The following is a 10552-nucleotide window of genomic DNA, read 5'->3' as shown; positions in this document are numbered from 1 at the left end:
AACACATAGTCTATAAGACTCACTTCCTTTTTGGTGCTCCAATGTGAGCTCACTCATGAGCTGCAGTGCCTTTGGAAGGTATGTTTACCCTGTCAGGCAGCCACCTCCTGCTCCTCTGATTTTGGTGTTCCCTTTGTTGTGTCAAATTGGTTTTGTTTCCTCTTCCTCTCTATCCGGTTATTTTCTGACCGTTCTTAAATATCTTTTCCCAAATGCACCACCAAGTCCACTGTGGTGAGTCCATGGCAGAGTCTGCTGAAATTGTCTTGGAAAGGACAATCTCTGACGTTTCCCCCGGATGTTACTCCTGCTGCCTGCAGCTGCAAAGGTATTTCCTTAAGGGACTCCACACCTGATAACTTTCTAGCATTAAATGACCACTTTGCTAGATGAGGGGCAGCATTGGCTATGGTCCACCTTGACTTCAGTAAGGCTTTGACATGGTTTTCCCTAAGATCCTCGTGGAGAAGCTGATGAAATACTGGCTGGATGAACAGACAGTGAATGAACTGAAACTAGTTGAATAGCTGGGTGAAGGGGACAAAAGACAACTCTCAGCAAAAGGAAGCTCAGTAAATTTGAATCACAAACCTTGGAAAACAAGGCTGACAAACATCTTGTGATCTGAAGAAATTTGGACCATTGTCCTGAGACCTGTTGATGTGCAACTTTGAGATATAAACCTGGCTCCAAGCAAATTAAGAAAGGACTTTTTGAGATGATTTTTAAAACCATGTCGAAGCCCCTGTGATCCCTCTATCCCCCATGTAATCTTGCTTGAACAAAAATAAACTATTTGGAAATTGCAGTAAAAACTTGTGTAACTCCTAATTAACATAGGTTGTCCCTTTCATTAACATATCCAGCCCCAATACCTTTAAGATTGTGTTCTCGTGTTCAACAAAGCATTCCAGTTTTCCCCATGCTGGCGTCGTCTAGTTTTTATTTTTCAGACCGCCACTGCTGGGCCTGCAGGGTGGTGATCAATAGCAAGTCTAGTCAGAAGCCACTAACAAGGGGTGTACCCCAAGGGTCAATCCCGTATTAAATCTTCATTAATGGGTTGGATGACGGGGCAAAGTGAACCCTCAATAAGTTCGCTAATGACACAAAATTGGGGATGAGTGCCTGATACACAAGAGGGTCTTGTGGTTGTCCAGAGGGACTTCAGCAGGCTGAAGAAATTGGCTGGCATAAACTTTATGAAATTTAACATAGGGAAGTACAAAGTCCTGCACCTAGGAAGGATCAGCCCAGTACATATGTATATGTTGGGCACCAACTAGCTAGAAAGTAAAAAAAGGCCTTTGGAATCCTGGTGGACAGCAGGCTGAACAAGGCCAGACCTTGATACAAGGAAGGCTAATGGTATTCTGGGCTGCATTAGGTAAAGTACTGCCATCAGGTGAGGGAGATGATTCTTCCCTCTGCTCTGGCCCTGGTGAAGCCACACTGGACTGCTGTGTCCAGTTCAGGGCTCTTCACTACAAGAGAGGCATGGACATACTGCAAAGAGCTCAACAAAGGACCACAAAGACAATTAAGGGAGTGGAGCATCTCTCCTACGAAAAAGGGCTAACAGCTCTGGGACAGTTCAGACCAGAGAAGAGAAGGCTTATGGGTAGGTCTTATCAGTGTATATAAATACATGAAGGGAAGATGAAACCAGCCTCTTTAGAGTAGTTCCCACTGACAGATCAATAAGCAATGGGCACAAACTGAAACACAAGAATTTCCTTCTGAATATCAGGAAACTTTTGGGTTTTTTCGGTGTAAAAATGTCTGAGCCCTGGCAACCAGAGATGATGTGAGGTCTCCAACCTTGGAGACACTTGAAGGCCATTTGGAGATAATTCTGGGTACCAGGCTTTATGCACTTGAGCTGGCAGTGGGACTAGACCACCTCCAGAGGTCCTTTACAACATCAACCATTCTGTGAGTCTCTGAATCTATTGCAAGGTCTGTTTTGAAGGTGGAAAATTAGGCTAAGATTCATACTCAAGTTCAATTACTGGGGTAAAAAGTCTTTTCTGATGGCTGGTATCTTCTAAGACTGAACTATCTATTTAATATTTGGAATAGGAGGGGATTGACTGTTAGGTATTTATAAAAATATAGACTGGAGTGACATAAATGAAAATTAGCATGTGAAACAGATGATCTCTTTGGGTCCTATATAGAAGGCTAAACAGTCACTTGTTGACCTTTAATTTTTTTGCAATCACATGGCAGATGAAAAAGCTAAAGCTTTACCAGTAGAAGCAAGAATTCAGGATTGTCTGACTGTTTCCATTTCATTCATTTGTTGACATTTTCCATGCTCATGTCAGAATCTTCGGATTATGTTTGAGAAAGAGGTCTTTTTTTAATACGATAGCATATAACCAGCAACAGAGGTAGCAAATGTTTTTTATGAGGTTCATGAACCTGGTCCCAGTAAATGACCTTGGAATCTGAAAACATCATACAGCCAAGCAAGCAATATTGGATTTGTGTCACAAGCATAAAATATTTAAAGACAAATAATAGAAAATCACAGGCAATTCCAGCCTAGTGTGCGTGGACAGTTTGGCAGCTCTTAGATTTACAGCACCATGGTTCTATCTGTGTGGAGTATAAACCAGTCAATTTGTTCTAACCACAGGTGTCATAATAGTTTTCAGGGCATTTAAAAAAAAAATGTAACAAGGACATAATTTCCCTAGGCAAAGCCATAAATAAGAAGAAGACATAGGGTTTTGTGAAGAAAGAGTAAAATGCATTTAAACCCGTCAAAACACATTCCCTCCTCTGTATTTCATTTTCTTCATTGTGCTATGTAGTCACTGTTTGTTGAATGATTTGGATGTTTTTCCTTGAACACCCTGCCTAATAGCCATTAGATGCATTTATTTCTTTTCAGAAACCATGTAGCTTCTAGAAGTCTGCATAATATGAGTTTGTTTGGCTCCTTTGTATGCTAGCTTCCAGTGTTTTCAGTCAGGTAGGTTCAAAATTATATAATCTCTTTGTGCTGTTTAAACTGCATAGTCGTTAAACTGATGTTTTCACAATCACGTGTTCACAAAGCAAACTAACCAAGCAACTAAAAATGTGCCGTGGCAGTATAAATAAGTTTGTAAGTTTTAAATAGTGAAAAGAGAACAACGGAACCTAACCTGGTAAAGAACTCAAGTCATACATGTTGCACCATTTCCCATGGGCCAAGTACACAGTGGATGGATAAAGTTCTGAAGTACTCATCTACCCTGTCCTTGGACCCGTTCAATGCTAGATTGGATGGGACTTCCGAGAACCTGGTCTAGTGAAATGTTGTCCTTGTCAACAGCAGGGGGATTGGAAACTAGATGACCTTTAAGGTCCCTTCCAACCAGTGCCATTCTATGATCCATGATTATTCTACGATTAGGGTTGCAGACAGGTAGCACTGATAGCAATAGAGAGCCAGGCAATAATATTGACGGCATAATTTCTGACTGGGGAGACAAAGAAAGAAACTATTTACATTGATATCTTTTTCCATTCACTGAGGTTTCCACACTGTAGAATTGAAATAATGCACAGAAAAAAGGAACTCTCTCACTTAGTATAGTTAAAACAGCCTAAATATTATTTATTCACTTGTAAAATACTTTAAAATATTTTTAAAAGCTCTTGTGCATTTTTCCCTTGTATATAAATCTTCTTCTCCCATTAATACGTTTTTTTCAGTCATAATGCTCAGTCTGTCTCAGTGTGCATTTTAGCCTTTCTGCCAGAAATTCCTTTCAATTCTTCCAGAATCCACTCAATCAGGCACTTTGGTGGCTAATTGACTCATTAGTCCTTGTATGTAATGTCGCTTTCTTAGATAAAATCTGTTTGAGACTTGCTGGACTTAGTTTCTTTGCAGATCTGTGCGACTAAACTTTACTATTGTCCTTGGTATAAAATAAGAGACATCAATGGGCAAATAGGGTCCCAGTGCTACTTTCTTTCTTGTTTTTTTATTTGCCCTTCATCCTGATTGCTTCCTTGGGATTAACTCAGGTAGGCTAAAATTGAACATATAAATCAAACTATGAAATAATTACGGAAATCAATGCATGAGTTCCTGGTTATTCATTGGGGTACTACTACGGTACTACTCCTAAAGACCTTAATAGCCTATAGTCCTCAAAACAAAAGATCCTCAGTTCCTCTTCCAAAGACAGCTATTATCCATGTGATTTTTGACCAGCCTGTCTGACTTTGCTGCACTGTTTCTGAATGAAAGTAATGGTGTGCATGATACTGGTAAACAATGGTAAAAAATCTTGTCTGGGATAGCTACCATTTGTTCTGAGGAGCTTTTTTTTTTTTTTAATCTAACATAAATTATTTCTTCAACAAAGTACTTAAACATAAACTGTTTATGTATTATTTAAAATACAAGTGTTTTATGGTAATGGTGAACGCCAGGCGTATCCCTTCACTGCTAAGTGCCTTAGGAGATCATGTTCTTTGATTAACATTCCCTTTCTCACATCCGGAACCTTGTATTCTTCTCAGTCAGAGGGAAGAGAAACTAAATGTAGCCTCACATAAGTAGTCCTTTACTGGTGGAAGATGGAAGATTGACTACAGGTCTCCCCACTTCTTGAACTGACTGCTTGCAACCTTTTTTTAGCTCTTACAGGAGATTTCTTCTCTGAACTTAAAAATTAAGAGATACATGTGAATTCTGCTGTGGAGCTTTTGTATTGTCATTAGTTCTAAGATTATTTTCAAAATGCAACCACCAATGGACTGGTAATGGAAATACAATGTCATTTAGTTTCTACATTATAATTTGGGCTTGTCTGAGAAAGATTTGCTTATGCAGTGACAGGTTTAGAAATGTTCATATGCAGAAGCTTAAAGCCTTCTCCCATCATATGAGGTGTTTAGATTCTGGTCATGACTTTTTTAAAACTAAGTTCAGATGTGTAGTATCTACCTTAATTCTGTATTATCTTCTGACCCAGATCTTCGGGTAAATTATATTCCCTTCTTTCTGGTCCTGTGTAAAGACATCAAAATATCAGATATTTCAAAGCGTTTGAATTTAACATTACAGGTCTCAATTGAAATTTCTCATAAGAATTCTTTATTTAAAAAAAAAAAAATGACAAAAAATAAAGCCTACTATACCATATAATCAAGGTGACATTGGTATTAAGCTTTTGTAGAGAATATGAAATCTAATGTACCAGTCTCCCTATTTCTCCACCTTTTTTTTTTTTTAATTACAATTACAGAGTGAGGATAGGACCCATTTTTATGCATAGAATTGAAAAAGTGTGGGTACAGAGAATTTTCTTAGAATGTTTCAGGCTATGCTATTGCATAACATTAAATAAATGTAAAGCTATAAGCAAATGAGCAAAATTAGCCTGCACAGTGTAACACAGGTCCAACTGAGTAACACAGAGTCACAGAACATACTGAGTTGGAAGGGACCCAAAAAGATCATCAAGTCTATCCCTTAGCCCTGACCATCCCCAGGAGTCACACCATGCACCTGAGAGTATTGTCCAAATGCTCTTGAACTCAGGCAAGCTTGGTGTTGTGCCAACTGCCCTGGGAGCCTGTTCCAGTGCCCAATCACTCTCTGGGTGAAGAACTGTTCTCTAATATCCAACCTAAATGTCCCCTGACACAACTTCAGGTCATTCCCTCATGTTCTGTCACTGGTCACAGGATCAGTGTCTGCCCCTCCTCTTCCCCTCACAAGGAAGTTGTAGGCTGCAGTGATGTCTCCCCTCACTCTCCTCTTTTCCAGGCTGAACAGACCAAGTGACCTCACTGCCCCTCACTTCCCCTCAAGGTCCTTCACCATCTTCATTGCCCTCCTTTGGACACTCTCTAAGAGCTTAATATCTTTCTTACATTGTGGTGCCCAAAACTGCACATAATATTCAAGGTGAGGCCGCCCCACTGCAGAGCAGAGCAGGACAATCCTCTCCCTCGGCCCACTGATGATGCTGTGCCTGATGCACCCCGGGAGTACGCGCCAGGCAATTTGTCTTGCTATTACTCACACCTCATCTACAAATGTGAACACTCTTGATGATTCAGCAGCCCTTAATAAAAGTCCTTGTGCCACTCCAAAGGGAACTGTGCAATCAGTGGAAAAGAAAAATGGCAAAGGACTGGGTTATTTGACTGTTAAACACAACCAATGACTTTTTGCTTTGCACATTTAGACCCTTGCTGCAGAAGAAGGGTCTAAATGTATTTCCACAGTATTGTATGCAGTGGAAAACAAGAGAGAATTCACCACCACACAAGATTGTGCTGATTCAGTGTTTGGACACACATAGAAATTAATTTCTCATAATTTTTTCTTTCCTGTTTCAGAGAAATATCCCAGTTGTTCTGGACACTTATCAAGAAATACACTAACTGTAGTTTTCATCCCCATGTCCAAACAAAACCACGAGTGCAAGCTGATAACCAAGACTGTCTATCTCCTCAAATTCTTAATGTAATTTGTTTAAATGGAGTCAAGTTGTAACATCTGAAAGAAGTAATGGGATGATTTCCTATATCAGTATCAGTTTGAAACATGAGACTTGATGCTGATGAAAGTTCTCAGTGTTCTTCAGTTGTCTATAAAATGGGGCAACTCTGTAAAACAAAAGGGAGTTGAGTTGAATGTCAAATGCATAAATGTAGTATAAATGTATTAATTTGTCCTTTAGTTTGTCTGATACTGATTTAAAAAAATCAGAAATTTATTACACAAGTAATTTATTTTTGCATTTGATGACAGCTTTCAGGTCAGATACACAGTGTTCGCAAGAGATGAAGCAAAGCAAATGAGAAAGCACTTCTGAGACATTTCACATTTCACTGACTCTCCTGATCACTGAACAGTTTGATATCCTACAGCTAAGGATCCTAATACTTTAACATTCTGAGTTATATTCATTAAGAATGTTTTTACTTCACCAGAGATGATATGAAAAGAAGGTATTTATATCAAAGGTATATCCTTTTCAACTGTCTAGGTTTATTTTTCTAGGTTTTACATATGATACCATAGGACCTAAACTTCTAAAATTCTATTCTGGAGGATACTCAGATGAGTATCTTGAGTGTTCAGATGAGAGAGGATCATTGAATCAATATTATTAAAACACCCATATATTTGAATTTTTTTCCAGATAGGTTTAATTTATAATGTTAAATAAAAAAATCATAGCCCAGAAAACATAAAACCATAGAGATACACAGATATTTGTATAATAATAAGATGGTAGGGCTTTTTTTCCAGAAGTTTTTTCCCTTTTCATTCAAAAACTTGCATTGGATTTGACATTTAAATAAAACTAAAATTAATACCTGAAAAGTTATATATAGGAAATATCTAAAAGTAACTAGGAATGTAAGATGCTCATCCCAAAATGACCCTAATTATCCTTTTCAAAAAGGCTGAAAATCTTTATGAATAAAATTCATATATATTAGTCTCATAAGTTTCTGAACATTTCTTATTGATTTCTCCTTTTATTTATTGCAACAAAAAGTTGTAAGCAACAGTAAAATCCAAATTAGTCTGCTAACTAAGAGTTTCAATTCATGGAACACTAGTATACTAATGACAACTTGTTAATACATTATTTTAATTTATATGATGTGTAATTTAGAACTGGTATCTATAGTGGGACTACATGTAGTCTCTTATTTCTTAGACTGTTGCAATTCCAACATCCGTTGGTTGAAGTGATGTTCACAGTCTTGATCCATTGGGGATGGGAGAAGTCCATGAAACCAAAGTCCAGTGGGTTAATATGCATTCAGGTTCATGTAGGAACATCCACATACCTCTGGGTGGGGGAGTTTAACACTCCCTGTTGCAACACTGTGGATCTCCTGCAGCACTGTGGATCGTAATAAGGAGGGCTTTAAACTAGGTTTGAAAGGGGAAGGAGTTGAAACTGAGCTCTCCAGAAAGGAGCCCAGGGTGGACAGCTCAAGTTAAGAGTCCAAATCAGCCAGCCCAGCTGAAGTGCATGTACACCAATGCACGCAGCATGGGTAATAACAAGAGGAGCTGGAAGCCATCGTGCAGTAGGAAGCTGTGATGTAGTTGCTATCACGGAACGTGGTGGGATGACTCGCACGACTGGAGTGCTGCCATGGGTGGCTACAGGCTCTTCAGAAGGGACAGGCAGGGTAGGAGAGGTGGAGGGGTAGCTCTATATGTTAGAGAGTCTCTTGACTCTGTGAAGTTGAAGTCAGTAACAATAAGGTTGAGTGTCTGTGGATCAGAATCAGGGGGAAGGCCAACAAGGCTGATATCCTGGTGGGAGTCTGTTACAGACCACACAAGCAGGATGATGAGGGTGATGAATTATTCTACAAGCAGCTGGCATATGTCTCAAAATCACCAGCCCTTGTTCTTGTGGGTGACTTTAACCTGCCAGATGTCTGCTGGGAACTCCACACAGCGGAGAAGAGGCAGTCTAGGAGATTCCTGGAGTGTGTAGAGGATAATTTCCTGCTCCAACTGGTAAATGAGCCTACCAGGGGTGGAGCCCTGCTAGACCTCCTGTTCAAAAACAGAGAGGGACTGGTGGGAGATGTGGTGGTCAGTGGATGTCTGGGACACACTGACCATGAAATAATAGAGTTTTCAATACTCAGGGATGCAAGGAGGGCTGTCAATAAAACCTCTACATTGGAATTCCGGAGGGCAGATTTCAGCCTATTCAGAAGACTAGTTCAGAATGTACCCTGGGAAACAACCCCTGAAAACAAAGGGGTCCAGGAGGGATGGACGTACTTCAAGAAGCAAGTTTTGAAAGCACAGGAGCAGGCTGTCCCAGTGTGCCCAAAGGTGAGCTAGCGGGGAAGATGACCCGTCTGGCTGAACAGGGAGATTTTGAAAGAAATTAGGGTGCAGAAGAGAGTTTACCAATTATGGAAGAAAGGCCTGACTACTCAGGAAGAATTTAGGAATATAGTTAGGTCATGTAGAAAGAAAATTAGAGAGATGAAGCCACAACTTGAACTGAATCTCATCACCTCTGTGAAGGAAAACAAAAAGTCCTTCTATGGATACATCAGTAACAAAAGAAGGGGCAAAGAAAACCTCCATTCTTTACTGGACATGGGCGGGAATATGGTTATCAAAGATGAGGAAAAGGCTGAGGTATTTAACACCTTCTTTGTCTCAGTTTTCAACAGTAAGACAGGTTGTCCTGAAGACAGCTGGTTTCTGGAGCTTGTAGAAAGAGATAATAATCTGAACAGCCCCCCTGTAATCCAGAAGGAAACAGTTAGGGACCTACTGAGCTGCTTGGATCCCCACAAGTCTATGGGACCAGATGGGATCCATCCTAGGGTGATGAGGGAGCTGGCGGAAGAGCTCACCAAGCTGCTCTCCATCATCTACCAACAGCCCTGGCTCAGTGGGGAGATCCCAGATGATTGGAAGTTGGCGAATGTCACACCAGTCCACAAAAAGGGCCAGAAGGAGGACCTGGGAAACTACAGGCCCGTCAGCCTGACCTCAGTGCCTGGCAAGGTTATGGAGCAGATCATCCTCAGTGCAATCACACAACACCTACAGGATGGACAAGGGATCAGACCCAGTCAATACGGGTTTAGGAAGGGCAGGTCCTGTCTGACCAACCTGATCTCCTTTTATGATCAGGTGACCTGCCTGGTGGATGAGGGGAAGGCTGCAGATGTGGTCTACTTGGACTTCAGCAAAGCCTGACACCGTCTCCCACAGAATACTCCTGAAGAAGCTGGCAGCCCACAGCTTGGACAGGGACACTCTCTGCTGGGTTAGGAACTGGCTGGAGGGCCAGGCCCAGAGAGTGGTGGTGAATGATGCTGCGTCCAGTTGGCAGCCAGTCACTAGTGGTGTCCCCCAGGGATCAGTGTTGGGCCCAGTTCTGTTTAATATCTTTATTGATGATTTAGATGAGGGGATTGAGTCCACCATCAGCAAATTTGCAGATGACACTAAACTGGGGGGGAGTGTCGATCAGCTGGAAGGTAGGAGGGCTCTGTAGAAGGACCTGGATGGGTTGGAGAGTTGGGCTGATTCCAACAGGATGAGGTTCAAAAAGGCCAAGTGCCGGGTCCTGCACTTTGGCCACAACAACCCCCTGCAGCGCTACAGGCTGGGCACAGAGTGGCTGGAGAGCAGCCAGGCAGAAAGGGACCTGGGAGTTTGGATTGATAGGAAGCTGAACATGAGCCAGCAGTGTGCCCAGGTGGTCAAGAAGGCCAATGGCATCCTGACCTGGATCAGGAACAGTGTGGCCAATAGGTCCAAGGAAGTGATTCTTCCCCTGTAGTCAGCACTGGTGAGGCCACACCTGGAGTACTGCGTCCAGTTCTGGGCCCCTCAGTTCAGGAAGGATATTGAGGTGCTGGAGCAGGTCCAGAGAAGAGCAACAAGGCTGATGAAGGGACCACAAGTCCTATGTGGAGAGGCTGAGGGAGCTGGGGCTGTTTAGCTTGGAGAAGAGGAGGCTCAGGGGAGACCTCATCATTCTCTACAACTACCTGAAAGGAGGTTGTAGCCAGG

Source organism: Chiroxiphia lanceolata, chromosome 2 (genome assembly GCF_009829145.1).
Source record: "Chiroxiphia lanceolata isolate bChiLan1 chromosome 2, bChiLan1.pri, whole genome shotgun sequence".
Taxonomy (NCBI): domain Eukaryota; kingdom Metazoa; phylum Chordata; class Aves; order Passeriformes; family Pipridae; genus Chiroxiphia; species Chiroxiphia lanceolata.
This window is presented reverse-complemented; position numbering follows the sequence as displayed.